Source organism: Ambystoma mexicanum, chromosome 1p, assembly GCF_040938575.1.
Source record: "Ambystoma mexicanum isolate Mex_15411 chromosome 1p, UKY_AmexF1_1, whole genome shotgun sequence".
Taxonomy (NCBI): Eukaryota; Metazoa; Chordata; class Amphibia; order Caudata; family Ambystomatidae; genus Ambystoma; species Ambystoma mexicanum.
Genome location: NC_090921.1, coordinates 289687738 through 289703718, shown reverse-complemented (window position 1 = coordinate 289703718; position 15981 = coordinate 289687738).

Sequence of the window (15981 nt, the reverse complement as noted above, 5' to 3'; positions counted from 1 at the left end):
AGATTTTATTTCTTGATTTTTTTTTTCATTGTGAATTGGTTTAAGAACATTAAACCTTACACAAATATCTTCCATATATGGCAGATTGTGCCATTAAATGCTCATGACCGCAGACCATTGAGAGGTATTGTTATGATTTGGGTCTATGACATTTACTCACATTATATGGCAACCTGACTGCCACACCTCATAGCCTACTGCGAAGAATCCTGCAGATCCCTCAATGAAACCCTGCCTAAAGTTTCCTCCCAGGTGGCATGGGGAAGGCAGACACTTCCTAATCACAACTCTGGGGTTGGTGTACTGCATACTGAGGATTACCTGGGAGGAGACAGGGGCCAGAGTGGTGAGGAGATACTGTGGGGTGAGACGTGGCATTTTTGCTGCGGAAGGAAGAACCTTCCCATGGTACGAAAATAGGTAATGGTTTATTGTCATTTTAAAATCCTTGATCCTCAAATTAAAACTAATGGTATGGACACAAGTATTGTAAAATCTGAATAAGACTTGCCAAACGAAAGACCCTTTTGGGTATCCCAAACTAAACATTCCTCACTCCCGAGGGTAAAATGCGAAGGATTATAGAAATGTCTTCAATAAATTGCCTTCCTCTGTAACAGCTAATTCTCATAGTCCATCTCTTAATGAGTTTAGGGAAAATAAAACTACCCTTAAAAATAACTCATTTGTCACCAGAAACACCTTTAAAGAAAGGTATTGCAAGTCCCAGAATCCTAGAAGTGCTGAGACAAGGAAGAGTGCTGAAGAGGCATGGAGTTGTAACAGTCCTGCAATTAAGCTTGACAGCCATTGCAGTAATCAGGAAATTGAGCCTAACAGCCCACAGCTGAAGGAACCTGGGAGGCATAACATTCCCTCCCAGGTGCAGGCAAAGGGAGAAGGAGAAGGAGGTAGGAGGAGTGGAAGGAGCTGGAGCTGTGAATGGAGTGTGAGCCGTAGTAGTATTTGTTATGATGATGTCTCAGCTTACACTGAGACTGTATATAGTGTTGGTAGAATGCTGAGTGAGAAGAATGCCATGACATCATTGTAAGATTCATATGGAATGTTATTCCATGTCATATGGAATGTTATTCTTTGAGGACTGCCAGTTGATTGATGTTGTGGAGAACGTTGGGGGTCTCTGGTTTATGACTTGTACACCACTAATAAAGTACTTGTCAAACCCACTGCTGGAGTAGTGTCGTGCTTTCACATATGGCGACGAGGATGGGGTGTCAGCACACAGATGCCTGCTGATCGACCCGACATTGAAAGCAGCACCGAGGATCCGAGACCCCCAAACTGGTGCTGCTGTGAGGAGGACCTGTTCCATCCCTCCCTGCAAAGCCCCGTATCCGGAGAAACGCACCGTTGGCCTGCCTCTGCTAAGCTGCTGCGGGTGAATGGGAGCAGCGATCAGGAGAGTCTCCCCACCTGTGGAGGAAGTTGCTAAGGGCTGCCCGCTCTGAGGGACATCGGCGGGGCCAGCACTCCGCGCCCCCCCGTGCTGCTGGACCCTCTGGCGGCACCTCCTTTGTACGAGGCGGCGAGCGGAGCCGACGCGAGCCCAAGGTACGCTCATTTGGGAGGACTCGCGCAGCGTATCTGGAGGAAAGGACCCAACGTCGTCGCGTCACGTGGGCGGAAAACGTGCACGTCCTGGCAGCACTGAGGAGGGAGAATCCGCCCGCTGCATTACGCAGGCTACCCGCAGCGGAGCCGTCCCGCTCCTGTGCCCAAGCACGAAAGCTTGTCTGCTGTAGCACGCAGAGCGAGCGAAGTGTGGGTTGCTTCTACAAGCAGGAGGACACTGCAGAGTGAGCGATCTAGCGGAGCGAGCAACAAAGGTGAGAGACCATCATTACATTGGAGTGAAACCGTGGCCAACAAAGGTTAGGGGTCATCACATGCAATACATTGACCTTGACCAATACAGTCTCCCAGCCGGCTTGCAGCTCCATTGACGTTGGGAGGCTGCTTTCCTCAGGTGCCCTACTAAATTTTGGTTGGGTGCTACTAAAGTTGTGGGCACTTTAAAGGACTTTATTGCGCACTTATGGCCTTGTCTGGGATACTGGGCCCACAGATGTTCTTGCCATCGCCTGGTCCACCAAGGATCAAATGGGGGCCCTGGAAGAAGGGCTTTCTTCACTATGTGAAAGCCACATGTGGGAACGGCATGTCTGTGGAAAGAAAGGTGTCGATGCTCATGCACTTATTGGGATACGAAGGGCAGAGGATTTTTGAAACCTTACCTAATGTTAGTGAGTTGGATGCTGAGGAAGGCATGAATGATTTTGATCTCGCACTAGCTAAACTGGATAAACATTTCGAATTGAAGATAAGTACTGTTTTGGAACGATATCCTTTTGGGATGAAATCGCAACAAGATGTTCAATCAGTAGAAGACTATGTCACTGCCCTACAGCATTTATCTCTGAACTGTAAATTTGGGGAGAGCCTGGATGAACACATTAGAGATCAGTTCATGTTGCATTGCTCTAATGACAAGATTAGGGAGGAAGTTTGGCTAAAAGATGATCCCTGTCTGGATGAGGTTGTTGCCATAGCGAAAAGAATTGAACATACTTTACAGTGTGTTACAAAATTGGGGACGAAGGGTACCAAAGTCGAGCAACAAGTTGAAGTTCTGAAAGTGAATGACAGAAAAAGGGATGTGACCAGAACACAGAGAAGGCTGAAAGGGAAAAATCCAAAATCTGGGGATGTGGTCCAAGGGAAACATGGCAATGCATCCCAGATATCTAATAGATTGTCCCAAAGGGAGGTTGTACAGAAATCTGGGAAAAAGAAGGTTGAACGTTTATGCTTTCGGTGCGGGAGTTCCGGCCATCTATCTTCATCACCGATATGTCCAGGAAGGAAGACTAAATGTACTATTTGTAAAAGGTGGGGCATTTTGAGATTTGCTGTTCTAATTATAATATTGGTGCGGGGAGAAGTACGATGTTAATTGAAGAAGTTGATGGACCGTCATCAGAGGAATATGAAGCCTCTGATAGTGAAATTGTGATGGTGAATATGGTTCAATGTAAAGAGATGGATGAGTGCGAGCACCCCTCGGCATGGGTCGAGGTGAAAGGGTGTCAGGTTAAAATGCTTGCTGATTCATGCTCTAAAATTACCTTGATGTCGAAAGCAGTATATGTAAATGTGGTTGGTGGAAGGATGGATGATTTGAGTCCGTCAGACAAGACACCAGGTGGATATAATGGTAGCAGAATTGAGGTGTTGGGATGTTGTATGGCAAGGTTTAAGTTTAAAGACAGAGTTACATGTGGCAAATTGTATGTCACAAAGAATGGTGAGACGTTATTGGGATGGAAGGAACAAAGGGGTCTATGCATCAAATTAGACCCTAATAGCGAGGAACAAGTTTTAAATGTGGGGAAGGAATCTGTGTGTGATGGTCTGGATGTGATTCCCAACAGTTTGATTGCAAAATATCCTGATGTTTTCAATAAAGGTGTGGGTTGCCTCAAAGGTAAGGTTCATAAAATAACTTTAAAGGATGGTAGCAAACCGGTAGCGGCTAAACTTAGACCATTACCGCTATCCATGCGCAATGCAGTGAGTGTGGAGTTGGAGAAATTGATAAAAGCAGGTATCATCGAGCCAGCTAAGGCTGTTGAATGGATCTCCCCGGTAGTTGTGGTTAAGAAGCCAAGTGGAGAGTTGAGGGTATGCATTGAACTGAGAGAATTAAATCGTTGTGTGGTAGCAGACCGACACCCTCTACCCAACATGGGGGAGCTGTTGAGCAGGATCGGAAATGCTAAATATTTTGATAAATTAGATATGGCGAGTGCCTATCACCAGATTAATCTAGATGCGGAGTCACGCAAACTGACAGCGTTCATTACGTATGATGGTATTTACCAGTTTAGACGCATGCCATTTGGTTTAATCTCAGCATCTTCTGTTTTCCAAAAGGTGATGGATGGGTTATTCAAAGGTATTGCCAATGTGTGGTGTTTTCCAGATGATGTATTGATATGTGGTAATACAGAAGAAGATCTAAAGAAAAAAGTGGAAACTATGTTGGAAATATGTAGGGAAAAAAACAACAGGGTAAATTAAAGCTCGAAGAGCCAGAGTGGCAATTGCCTTCCCAAAACGTAGGGAAATACTGATACACAGGGAACGGTTTTCTGGGGAAAAAAATTCATCAACTTGCCGATGAGGGCAAGACCAAACAACTAATGATATTTTTGTTAACCATGGTCCTGTTCACTTAGACACAGGTGGAAAAGCTGGTCTGATGCAGGGAAGGAGGGAGGGGGGGGGCAACCAGCACAATGATGTGGGGGAGTGCGAGAGGGGAATTAAATCTCGGATTCTTAAATCTAAGCAGCTAGCAGTCACAAGTGCAGAGATTGAGGCATCGGAATAGTCATGTAATTTTTATTTTAGCATTGATAACTGGAAAGTTCCTTGCAAAAGGGTGGTTGCCCAGAGGGTGGGTGAGGTGATATCAAAATATCACAAAAAAATGCACTGTCCCACTTGTTATGGGATGGGAAAACCCATGTTGTTGTGGGGTTTTCTCTCAATTACATGCAGTAACCCCTGTTGGTATTGGGGGTATCATAAAATGTTGTGGTGAGGCCACAACAGGTGAGGTCGACCGCGTCCACGGCCCTGCGTAACCAAGGATGGTGCCTTTGTCCGTCTCTACAGCTCTGGTAGTATCGCTACTGCAGAATAGTCAACCAGGTCCACTCACACACACGCACAGACTAGAGCCGCAGGGCCGTGGACTCGCGGACATTGCACACTGGGATCCCTTTGCAGCCTGTTATTGCTGCCCTACTAAGAGGACAGTCGCTACTCAGCAGCATATGAAAATCGATCTTGTCCTGAAGAAGATGGTCGGTAATCACCCTTGAACCATCGAAACCGGTCGACCTCACCTGTTGTGGCCTCACCACAACATTTTATGATACCCCCAATACCAACAGGGGTTACTGCATGTAATTGAGAGAAAACCCCACAACAACATGGGTTTTCCCATCCCATAACAAGTGGGACAGTGCATTTTTTAGTGATATTTTGATATCACCTCACCCACCCTCTGGGCAACCACCCTTTTGCAAGGAACTTTCCAGTTATCAATGCTAAAATAAAAATTACATGACTATTCCGATGCCTCAATCTCTGCACTTGTGACTGCTAGCTGCTTAGATTTAAGAATCCAAGATTTAATTCCCCTCTCGCACTCCCCCACATCATTGTGCTGGTTGCCCCCCCCTCCCTCCTTCCCTGCATCAGACCAGCTTTTCCACCTGTGTCTAAGTGAACAGGACCATGGTTAACAAAAATATCATTAGTTGTTTGGTCTTGCCCTCATCGGCAAGTTGATGAATTTTTTTCCCCAGAAAACCGTTCCCTGTGTATCGGAAATATGTAGGGCCCATGGCATTACTTTGAGAGGTGAGAAGTGTGTCTTTTCCAGTCGACATGGCTAAACCTTTGGCTATGTACGACACTAAAAAAAGGATGATTCTAGCGGTGGATGCGAGTGAAAGTGGAATTGGGGTGGTGATGTCTCAGGTTGGAAGGGATGGATTGGAGATGGTGATGTTACATGCCTCGCGAATGTTGAAGGGAGCTGAACTCAATTACTCTATTTTGGAAAAAGAGGCATTAGCATGTCATTGGGGAATTGAGAAGTTAAAAAACTTTGTGTGGGGCCAAGACTTTGTATTGAGAATAGATCACAAGCCATTGAAGGCCATATTTGAAAGTAAAGGACTGGACAAAGTGTCAAGAAGGGTTTCATGTTGGGTGACGAGACTGCAATGTCACAAGTTTAGCATAGAAGTTGTTCCAGGGAAGGACAACATACAAGATGATCATGCCTCAAGGTTAAAAGTAGAAGATGAACAGGGTATCGACGGACATGATGAAATTGAGGCAATGGTATTTACCACTGGAGATGGTGTAATTCACAAAGAGGAATGGATCAATGCGTTTGCTGCGAACGATATGTGGAAACGCATAATGTCATTCATTGGAGGCGATTGGCCTGAAAAGAGGTTGTTATCTAGTGATGAAAGGGCCTTCTGGGAGGTGAGGTTTGAACTATCCGTGAAGGGTGGTTTGGTATATCGATGTGACAAGTTAGTTGTGCCGAGTTGTCTGAGGAGAAAGCTCATTGATATGGCTCACCAAGGACATATTAGTACGTATAAGACTAAGGAGGTGATCAAGGCTGATTACTGGTGGCCGGGACTAGACCGTGAGTTTGAGAGGGTAATTGGTGGTTGTATTGATTGTACCAAGTCAGGGAAGAACATATCTGCAGTTGCACCCGCCAATGAAGGGTATTGAAAGTCCCAAAGGTGTTTGGCAGGATTTGGCAATGGATATTTTAGGACCCGTAGATATGAGCAGGGGCAGAGGTAACTTTATTGTTGCACTGGTGGACATGTTTTCGAGGTGGACGGAGTTTAAGATAATGAGGGATGTCACAGGACTATCCATAGTGGCATTCCTGGAAGAAGTGTTTGAGAGGGAAGGTTTACCTAGACGTATGTTGACAGATAATGGCCCACAGTTCACGGGAAGCATTTTTCAAGAATACATGTACAGGTGTGGTATTAAACACAAAAAAACTGCATTATATTGTCCTCAAGCCAATGGCATGATTGAGAGGGTCAACCATTGCATTATGGAGGGTATCAGGAGAGGCAGTGCTATGGGTCTGGATAGGAAAGTGACTGTAAAAGAACGAATGTATGCTCTGAGAATGGCTCCCAACACTGAAACAGGAGTCAGTCCATTTGCGTTGATGAGAGGGTGGAAGGGCAACACAGTTCTCTCACCAGCTTGGTTGGGCAGGGCGAGAGAGACAGATAAGGTTGTGGAAGAAGTAAAAAAAAGGGTGGACGAGCGGAAAACTAAGTGGGTTGAGAAAACCAACAAGAAGTTTCCCAGGAAGCAAACGAGTGTTGAGGTAGGAGATATGGTCAGGATAAGAAAAGCTGTCATAGCAAGCAAGGGGGATCCACTGTATTCGGATCCAGTTAAGGTGGCTCAGGTTTTTGATGGTGCTGTGAAATTGGAGAGTGGACAAGTGTGGAATTTATCGCGAGTTGCCAAGGTGAGAAAATAACGTATATATAATGTTGCATTACTATCTCCGGTTCTTTTTGCAAATTGTTTTGCTTACAAATTTTAAGTATTTATGTATATAGTTTTATTTTGATAAGGGAGAGGGGTGTGTTATGATGATGTCTCAGCTTACACTGAGACTGTATATAATGCTGGTAGAATGCTTAGTGAGACGAATGCCATGACATCATCGTAAGATTCATATGGAATGTTATTCCATGTCATATGGAATGTTATTCTTTGAGGACTGCCAGTTGATTGATGTTGTGGAGAAGGTTGGGGGTCTCTGGCTTATGACTTGTACACCACTAATAAAGTACTTGTCGAACCCACTGCTGGAGTAGTGCCGTGCTTTCACAGTATTAGCAGAAAGAAGGCGTCAGAAGTCTGAAAAACCAAGCAGAGGTGGAAGAACAATAGGAACACCGGAATGAGCAGACAGCAGATTTCATCTACATGTTCTGAGGGAGTCCTCTGTCCCCAAACTCTGAAGTGCAGAAGCTGCACAGCAGAAAACGTGCAGGAGTGTTGGTTTTCCACATATGAACCTGATTGCTGTGGTTGCTGTGCAGAGACCGTGCTGGAGACTGAGGCGAGGAGAATTTTCAAACCTTGGGTATTAGGAGCAAAAGGGACTCCAAAGATGTGTGGCCGGACTGGAGACACCTTCACAGAGTAAGGGTGTGGATCCTAACGAAGCCAGAATCAGTAGAAGTTGTAGCTTAAGTTTGCAAAGCAGTGCGACCCACAGACCTTGTGTCAGAGAAGCCAATGAGTGAAGTACAGCTTTCTAAAATCTTGCATGGACATTGCCGGTAACAGTATCTAGCTCTGTGATAACTTGCGTAAGAATTAAAGCGAGTAAAACGTGTTCATTGAATCTAAAGTGTCAGCACAATGGAAATGTAGCAATTGCGTGTAATCTGGAAGTTCCTTCTACTTGCGTAAAATGCTAACGCTACTAAAAACCATTGTTCAATTATTAAAGAGACTGTTTCTACCTAAAGGACTGGTCATGTGTCTCCAATTAAGGGAGTGAACGCTGCAGAGACAATTACTGAATACTTAACGCTGACAATACAATTGTGGAAACCTATGAAACATATATCAAAGTGTGGTTGCATGTGCCTAATTGTGATTCCTAAAGAAAGGTTGATCTCTCTCTTTCCCTTTTATCCAGGAATACAATCTTGTACAAATCTTTAAACCTTGAAAACAATATCAAGAAGAGGTCGCGTGTGCCTAATTGTGTTTCCGACAGAAAAGCTGACTCCTATAATATACTTGAATGCAACATACCTTTCAATCAGAAGAAGTTAAAGTGTATAAACTGTTGAAGAAGAGAACATGCATTACCCATGCCAATAGGTTCCCCATATTAACAGTGAAACCAACCGTTCTCAGAGTTAGAAAACAATCCATCTGTACTGTGAAGTTACTAACAATTAATTGGCCTAAAACCACAGTGTGCCATCATTACCTGAAGCCAAGAGAGTGGCACCAAAGCTTCCTGGTAATTGATTGGGCTGATAGCTGGCAGAAAGTTGCAGATACATTTGGGAAAGGGGAACTGGCTGCTTGTAAAGACTATTCTAAAGCAGACTCAACCTGTAGTGCCCAAGACTGTGGAAGCCAGAGGGAAGCGAGTCTTGAAGGCAAACTCAGGTTGATATTGTGGCAGATAGACAGGAGAGGCAAAGAGGCTGCCCCTTTGAACAAATTGAGAGGAAGAGTGCCTTGCCTACCTGAAGAGGTTGAAGTGGTTTACAATATATTTTGGCGAAGTCTGTCTAAAAGGACAATTCATTAAAGCTGTGGTAGTAATCCAAAATGCTGAAGCTGTGCTGGTATGTCTGGTTGTCAGTAGATGCAACTTTGCAGTTGTCCGAACAAAGTAGTATACTGTGGGACAAAGGTGACCGTTCTCATGATGAAGCAAGTAGAACGGTAGTAGTTGAAGTACAAGCAGCAGTACTAAGACATTATCCTGATAAACATACCATTTTGAATTCTAACACTGTGCTCCTAATGGTTAATCAAGAACTGTGTATTGGCAGTGTGAATATTACATTTTTTTTTAACTGTGGCAAATCTTCTTAAAGAGGTGACAAAGCACTATGGCCAGGATTACCATTGAGGCCATTTTGCTGGAAGAGGAAAGTGGATATTTCACTCAAGAGACGAGATTGTTGTCAGTGGAATTTTGGTTAATGAACTTTGACTTTGAAACATCAAGAACTGATTTAAGACATTTCTTTCTTTGGTTGAACATTTGCAGTAGTGACTTGGAATTTTAGGGAAGGTAAATCACCCAGAACATTAGGTCATTCAGGAGCTGTGAATGTTATCTGTCATGTTGAATTGACATATCTTTCCTTTATGTATTTGTTGTTTAGAGTGAGGGCCAGTTATCCTGTGTTAGAGTGTTTTCTGTTAGCTTTGGTTAGGTAGGGAATTCCTCAAAGAAGTAGGACAGTGAGGCATTTTGACATATTTTCTCTAAAAATAAAGTGGCTTACTTTGAGAAATTCTCAGGCAGTTGTCCACCTCACATTACTGACTCGCGCTATCTACTTCTCTTGTCTTCCTGATAGTGTTTTGAAGCAGCTTCAAAGCACTTTGTAACGTAACGTTACTTATGCACCTTTTTCCCTCTGCCTGACTCCTGTTCTTTCATATCACTATTCCCTTAGATCATTTGGAACGGCCTGTGAGCACTGTGCTCATCAACTGAAGATATTTAGTGGCTCTTGCTACACTTTGAATTGAGAGTGAAATTCATTTAGATAATAATTTACATAAGCATATGATTATGAAAATAAATGTATTTGTATACTTTTTTGTCACTTCTTAGTTTTAAGTACAAGTGAATTAAACGTTATTTGAATTACAATAATTTAGTAATGTTGGCGAGGGAGTGTATTGTAGGGTAGCAGTAGAGGAGCAATGTGAGAAGAACATATTCTGGGGTTTGCTGTGGGTGTAATATTATCTAGAAACTGCCCTGAGACCCCCCAGACATAGAATCGGAAGCCTCCAGTCTTCTGACATAGCTCTTAACTCACAAGCTTTTGGCGGGTGTCACCCTCCTAGTAATCATCAGACTCAACCGCCAAGCCCCCTACACGCCCATACACATCAGTGGGCTCTCATCCACCCCCACAAAATCGGGTGTTTTCACCCGTCTTGACAACACTATTATGTTATGTTATAAGACATGTGTCGCGTACTTTCACCCAATGGACACAATGGACACATTGGCACTAGGATATACACAACAATCAAGCACACTAAGACCTAGACAACAATGTTTTTAGAAACCGTCTGAAGTGAAGATGAGTGTGACCGGCAGGTCCTTCCAATACTTGCCTGCTGCGATGGAGAACGCATGGCAACCTACTTTAGACAGCCAGAATTTTGGAATGCCACTAAGCAGCCACGACACGAGCGGAGAGTCCGCCCAAGAATATAAGGTCGAAATGTGTCCTGAAGGTTGAGAGCTATGCATAGAATTAGCCTCTTTTCCTATTGTGAGGTCCGTCAGGTTACACGTAGCGCTGGTCAATGGGGTGACTCTTGCTGAGTCCGAGATCCGGCATCAGATGTCTCCCTGGATCTCAACCGGGTCTGCCTCAGCCCTGACAAGGCTTTACCGAGCCCCCAGCTCTGCAGAGGGACTCTGGGGCTCAACGGTCTAATCTGCTCTGGGCTCCTTTCTCCAGCCGTCATTCGTGCATGTGCTGGCCCCAGAGGATGGCCCAGCCCCCACAGGGGGCACTTGAGGGAGAGCCAGCATAGCGAGCTACCCCTCTGGCCCCCCTGTGTCCGGCTGTCTCTCCTCTCCTCTTTGCAGCGCAGAGCTAACAAGCGAACAGCAACAGAATCTAGGTTGGCCAACTCTCCCGTATTTTGCAGGATTGTCCGGTAATTGGGGACTCTGTCCCACAGTTTGCAGAGAGCTAAAAATGGTTAGGGATAGCTAGGTGGACTGAGCTCTCCCAGAGTGGATCTGTGGGTGAGTGGCAGGCCACACTTCGAATATATATATATTGTATATCTGGGGGCCTCTCACTGATGGAAATTATTCACAAGCTGAAGTTGATACCTGATGCTTAACCTTGAAGCCCGCTGGAAGAAGGATTGCTGCTGCTGCCCTTCGCTAATCTGAAAGCTGCGTGACTGTCAAGGAACTGATCCAAGAGAGAAACTGGCTAGGAAACCTCTTCCCAAGCTACGAGGGAACATTGTGCACAAGCTGATCTTTGCCGAAGCTCCCTGGATGCCATACCCTCGAAAAGCTACCAACCCGGAGTAGCCACAGTGCTCCTTTGCCTAAGACGTTTGATCCAAGGACTCCCTTGCTCATCATCGTTGACCGCTTTCGTCCTGCCGGAAAATGTCAAGGCCACCAACGACTGAGGAGAATCCACTGGTCGGTTTCCCGCCACCCAAAGACCACAGAGACGCCAATGAAGCTACTAAAGCCAGCCGTGGTTACGTCCTGTCCGCCGATACCAAACGTGGACGACCTGACGGCCTTGGTGGGCCAAAGTTCTTCATTGACTCTTTGCGGCAACAAACACTCGTCGTTGAGGTGCAGTGCAAACCTCAGCTTGCAGGACGTTTTCGACCGATCGTCAACAAGCACAGCAAGAACCGAAGCTGCTGCCACAACAGCAGTGTACACACTTTTCTTTACCGGATCTTGACAAGCCGTGCCTCCTGCCTTAAAGGGAGTGCACTCAAGAAGGGACCGTCGATGACTCATCGAAGAACTCTACGAAACAAGGTACTTTGGGGTTGTAGAGCCTTTTAGAAGGACTCGAGACCATATTGAGCATAGTCGGACTGGGCTTGTCAAATACGCTTTATTTAAAGGTTGCCCAAGTGGGGGAATCCTCTCACAGAACTGTCTTTAGGTTGACAGGGGACTGTTCTGCCAGTGCTTGATTTAACTTGCTTTCTTCCTGTGTCTATCGTTGATTCATCTTCTAGTCTGAATCTTATTCCTATTTTGGGGCTGTTAGCCGTGACGCATTTTAAAGGAATCGATAGTTAAGAGTGGTACCACCTAGACCTGTATATATTTGTCATTATAGTATTGCCAGAGTACAAAGTGAGTTATTGTGATTGTGTACATAACATGAACCTTATTTATATAAAGACTGTGTTTTCACTAACATAGTGTGTGGACTTTCCTTTGTGGGTGCTTGGGGACTACACTGTACTTAAGAACCAGCCAGCATCACCTCCTGAGAGCTAAGCCTTGATTGCTCGTCCATTGCTACCAACAATAGAGAATCTAGGCTGGTGTGCTCTGTGCTTCTACTCTGCCATATAAAGAGCAGGAGTACAGATAACCCCCCTACAGTCTTTACAGTGGTGGCAGCAGTGGGATGCTTATGGTTTTAAGAATCAGTGTGTAACCCTTCCACTTACAAAATATCTATACTTTGTTAAACTGAGGTTTAGTTGTGTACAAGATAACTACATTACAAGCAATGGTAACTATTGCAAATGGTAAATTAACTAAGATGAGCTTAGAAGCTCTCCAGAGTACTTGTGGAGCCAGGGACTTAGACTTTGAGGATAAGGATAAGTGTAGGTCTGAGCTGATAGCTGCCCTGGTGGACTACCAGACTGATTGTGAAGCTCTTGAAGGGGGGTGCAATCATTGAGGCCCCTGTCCCTGGGGTTGTTATAGGATCTGATTCTGGGAATGCCACCACTCCTACTGCCTCTGTTCCGACCTCCAGTAATGTTTCTTCAGGGAATTCCTTGGAACTTGAATTGACCTTTGAATATAGAAAGTTGGAAACTGAAGCTGAACTTAAGAAAAAGGAGTTGGCACTGCAAGTGATACTCAAAGACAAGAATCTTGAACTTAAGAACAGGGACACTGAATGTCAGAGAATCCAGCTAGTGAAAGCTAGAGTGGAGACTTCAGCGAAACGAGTTGAGTGTGTCAGGTCGCCAGCCACCAAGTTTATGAACGATTTGGTTGGTGTCTATGTGGAGGGTTCTAATATCCTCCAGTGGAGTGAAGCATTTGAAAAGGCCTGTGAAAAACATGATGTTGATAAAAGGGATTGGGCGAAGTGTTTGTTAAGCAGAGCACCTCAGACTGGGTATGACTGTATTCTGAAACTGAGTGTGGAAGAAAGGGGTCAGTATGAGTGCATGAAGTCTGCTTTTATTGCCAAGTTTGGCAAGACACCTACCCAATACCTTAAAAGGTTCAGGGATTTTAAGAAAAGAGAGAACGTGTCTTGGATTGACTGGGTGGGTGCTGCACATATGATCATGATGGGGTAGATTGATGGTTACAAAGTGAAAACTTTTGTTGAATTGTCCCACCTTTTGTTTTTTGAGCATTCTTCTGAAGCCTGCTCACCGGAGCAGTGTCGGTATGTTGCTGATCAGAACATTTTTTTAGTTCCCTTTAAGCTGGCCAGGCTGGCTGACAAGTGGGTCTCTTACCGGGTGTCCCCTAAGGACTCCAGTGGGAAGGACAAGGACAAAGAGAGGGGGTCTCCCAGAAGGCCGAGGAGTCCCAGAAGCAATCACAATCGTGTAAACCAAAACCTTTCTCTCATAAGACCCAAAAATCTAGTGGGGATAAATTCTATGTGGAAGGGAGTAAGGGTAGGGGTCCTCCTGCTGCAAAGCAGGCTCAAAGTGGTTCCAGTACCGTAATCCACATTCCTGGCACTTGTTGGGACTTTGGGGTTCTGGATCACAAGAAGGGTGACCCCAAGCATAAAGGTAAGGCACTTGGAGTCCAGGCTGTAATCCTGACCTATCCTTACCCCATGCCTGAGGTGGAGGCCACTGTCCTCCCCTCCTCTACAGAAATCACATGCAGTGATCCTGTAGAGATTTCCCTAGTGTCCCTTGGGGCCTGGGACCAGTGCGCAGAAGTACTGGCGACAATCCCACAGAACACCCGTAGGTTTTTGAGAAGTGTCTTCTTGAATGGCCAGCCTTCTACTGGCTTGAGAGACACTGGGGCAAACATGACAGTGGTGGACAGGACCCTGCTCAAGCCAGAGGACTATGTAGGTGCTCCTCTGAGAACTACCAGATTCGCTGGTGGGCCTCCCAAATTATCTCCTGTAGCCTTAGCAGTGCTTAAAGTGGGCCGGGGCCTGCCGGGGCTGGGCCCCGCCAGTCTCCAAAAAGTGGGACTGAGCCGGGACCCTAAGGGGCCCCCCATCCCACACAACATTGGCGGGATGCATTATCCCGCGGCAGCCGCGACGGGAGATGCGCCTGCCAGTTTAATTTCAGGCGAGCTGATAGAAGTGCCAGCCAGGCACAGCGTCGCTGAGGCTGGCTGGCACTTCTGTCAGTCACTGTAACTTCCCTGATTACCCCTCATTTGAGGGGTAATCAGGGAAGTTACAGTTCCTTCGTTTACCCTCGCCAGGTCACTGACCCTCAGCGAACCTGCGGGCTCCATGATCTAAAATGCAGATTAGATCACGGAGCCCGCGGGTTCGCAGAGGGTGAAAGGCGCCTCGGGCTCAGTGATCTATCTGCTCTGAGCAGCGATCACAGAGCCGAGGCGCCTTTCTCCATCGGCAAAGCTTTATAAAAGATGCCTTGAATTGTATACGTTTCAAGCCATATTTTATAAACGTAGAAATATTTCTATGTTTATAAAAGACCGCTTGAAACGTGCACAATTCAAGGCATCTTTTATAAAGCTTTGCCGATGGACAAAGCCACCTCGGGTTTTGTCCGTCCTCAACGCTTTATAAAAGATGCCTTGAATTGTTTACGTTTCAAGCCGTCTTTTATAAACATAGAAATATGTTATAAATCTCTATGCTTATAAAAGGTGGCTTGAAAAGTGCACAAACCATAGTAAGGTAAGCACACAAGTGTGCGTAAATTACTATGGTTTGTGCACTTTTCAAGCCACCTTTTTATAAACATAGAAATACGTAACATTGGTATGTTTATAAGGCTTGAAAGGTACACAAACCATAGTAGTACGCATACAAATATATAAATGCTCACATACATTTATATATTTGTTTGCGCTCCTTACAATGATTTGTGCACGTTTTAGGCCACGCCCACAACGGAAGCCACGTCCCCAAACGAGGGCCCCCCTCAATTTCTTACCCCACTTAAAGCACTGAGCCTTAGTCACACTCATGATTGGAGACAAGACAGCAAAGTTTACTGTCCTGGTTCAGGACAATGCCCCTGCTAACACTTTGTTAGGCAATGATCTAGTAAAGCTGGGGTTGATCTCTGATGGTCTCCCCATGTCTGCCACAGGTGACACCGGGTCTGACTGAGAGTCAGGTACCCAAGCCAAAGGCGAGGCCTAAGGCAAGAATGCAGAACAAGAAGGCCACCTCTGTGACAGGGCTCCTTCTGCCTCCTGTTGCTCTTGCAGGACCCATTGGGATTCATGCTCCGGATGGGTTGGGTCCAGTGGTAAACCCAAACTCAACTCCTGAGGGAGAAGAGCCAGAAGACCCGCTTGCGGGAGAGATGCTCAACCCAGAGGACCACCCCGAACCTCAATGCCTGCTGGCTCCCTCTAGGGGAGATTTTTGTAGGGGTCAGAAGAGTGCCACTCTTTCGAGGGTCTAAGGAAACAGGCCCTGGCCCAGGACAAAGGAAAAGTGCCTAGGACATTCCGGATATATTGGGAGGGTGAGCTCCTTGTTAGTGAGCCCACTAAGCCTGAACCTGGTGCCCTGAAAAGGTTGGTGGTACCCCAGGTTTACAGGACCTTCCTACTGCAGTTGGCGCATATGGTGCCCTTAGCTGGTCATCTTGGTACCAAGAAGACTAAGCAGAGGCTCTCTGCACATTTCT